Consider the following 2,124-nt stretch of genomic DNA (forward strand, 5'->3'; position numbering starts at 1 on the left):
GTGCTTGCCACAATGGATGGATGGATGGATGGATGGATGGATGGATGGATGGATGGATGGATGGATTGTGATAAGAGTTGTATGAGCTCCCAATAAAATGATTAAAAAACAACAAAAATTGTAATGTAGGCAATTTATGTCTCATTTTGAAGCTACGAATAAAGAAACCTGCCCAAGAGTCATATGAATATAACTATAATATAACATAAATTTGAAACAATAAAGATGTATTGTTTGGTGTACATCAGATCACATTTTTAAAAGATTGATGAACCATGCATTGTAACAGAAAAATATCCTGAAAACTAAGAGAGTATGGATCAAATTACTAACTACAGAAAATTAAAACATGCACATACACCATCATCATTACAACCATCACCACCACAACAATATAACACTTAGCTCCATTTGTCAAGTATTGTTTTTAATTTAATGAATAAAAAGAAAGAGAGAATGTTTGTTTTACCATGAAGAGTGTTCTGTATTGGTGACTGTGTAGGGAAGGTACATTGCTCAGGGGCTGGTAGGTACCATCCAGTTCATAAGGCAGGAGGCACCCCCACAAGGGTCAGGTTGAAAAGACTGGGAAGCTGGGTAGTGAGGGTGTTCTTGGTCACGTGGTCAGAGAGGAATAGTACAGCGATAGTTTCAAAGAAACGATTTGACTGTCACATATTACTCCAGGTGGGGTGAGGCAAAAATTCATGAAGACACAAAATACCATGGAGACAGTATACAGAGAGGATATTGGATGGAGGGCCTGTGATGGAGTATTTGTCATCATAGCACAACCCTGAGAGTTTCTGGGGACTGTTAAGGGATCTTCACAGGACTTCCTGCTGGTGCTGCACAGGTGGGCATTTGAAAGTGGGCATGGCTCAGAACATTTGGGTGGCAATATAGGAAGTGGCATCCAGGACTGCCATGTCTCAGAGAAAGGGTGCGGATAGTCATAAGGAGAGTGTTAAGACATTTGAGGGATAATTGCACAGCTTATTAAAAAAGAGTTGGCTTCCCTGCTTATGGGAGTGTCCCTCTCCAGTCATCTTAATTTTGGGATTGTTGCCTCTTCTTCTGCACCTGATGCAATCACGTTTTCTTTAGGAGTTGCCACTAAGCAAAGGGAAGCGAGGAGTCTACTGATGGGAGGGAAGTTGTCTGAAGGGGATGACGGTGCCGGCTTTGTGTGTCTCCTTGGGTACAGAAACTGTCCCAATTTGATTGTGAAATCCCATTTCTAAAAACTCTTGAGATGACCACAGGAAGAAGAAAATTATTTTCTTTATCACTCTTCTTTTTACTTAAAAATCTCCCTATTCATTGATTTCTTCCTGTAAATTTTAGTACAATTTGACAAAAAGCAATAAAATAAAGCCAAAAGAAGCTGTTGACACTCACTATGTCCATCAAGCAAATAACATCGAGATCAACATAATTTGGGCCTCCAGAAAGATCAGAGACCTTTGATAATCTAAAGCATAAGATGGCATCCTCTGACCCCTTCCCCTAACTTCCCCTCAAGGGATAGGGTACTGAGGTGGTGACTGGGTTGCCGAAAATACTACAGAAACTAAAATAGACCAAGCCTGGGCAGCTCCAAGGAGAGATTAACCTAAATGTAACTCACCTGAAACTAAAAATGACTTGGTATGCACTCTGGCTATTACAAGAATCTGTCCCAAGGATCCTGTCCCAAGAGCCTGTTCCCTGGGGCAAGTGCTCAGTGGGATGCTTGCCATAGCTAGGGCCCTGCCTAACCTGACACTTTCTGGTCTTGTTCCAATTGGAGGACTGGGGAGTTCTCTAAAGGGAAGCCCAAGTGGTGCCTGAATGACTGAAGTCAGCACCCTTTCCACATCCCCGGAGGTCATCTGGAGCATAAGCCTAGCCACTCGTTTCAGCACACTGTGTCCATGTAACTGGAAACCTGTCCCCACCCCATAAGTCCCTCCATTCCCACTAGTAATGCATTCCGCTTCTGTCTACTACTCCTTAGTCTCAGTATTACTCCTAATGATTACTAATGATTTCATGAGACATTGAAAAATGAATGAGGGGGAGTGTGGAGTGGGGAACCAAAGCCCATCTGTGGGCAACTGGACATTCCCTTACAGAAGGGTC

Source organism: Echinops telfairi, unplaced genomic scaffold (genome assembly GCF_000313985.2).
Source record: "Echinops telfairi isolate 266 unplaced genomic scaffold, ASM31398v2 ScPeMD7_46;HRSCAF=168, whole genome shotgun sequence".
Classification (NCBI taxonomy): Eukaryota; Metazoa; Chordata; class Mammalia; order Afrosoricida; family Tenrecidae; genus Echinops; species Echinops telfairi.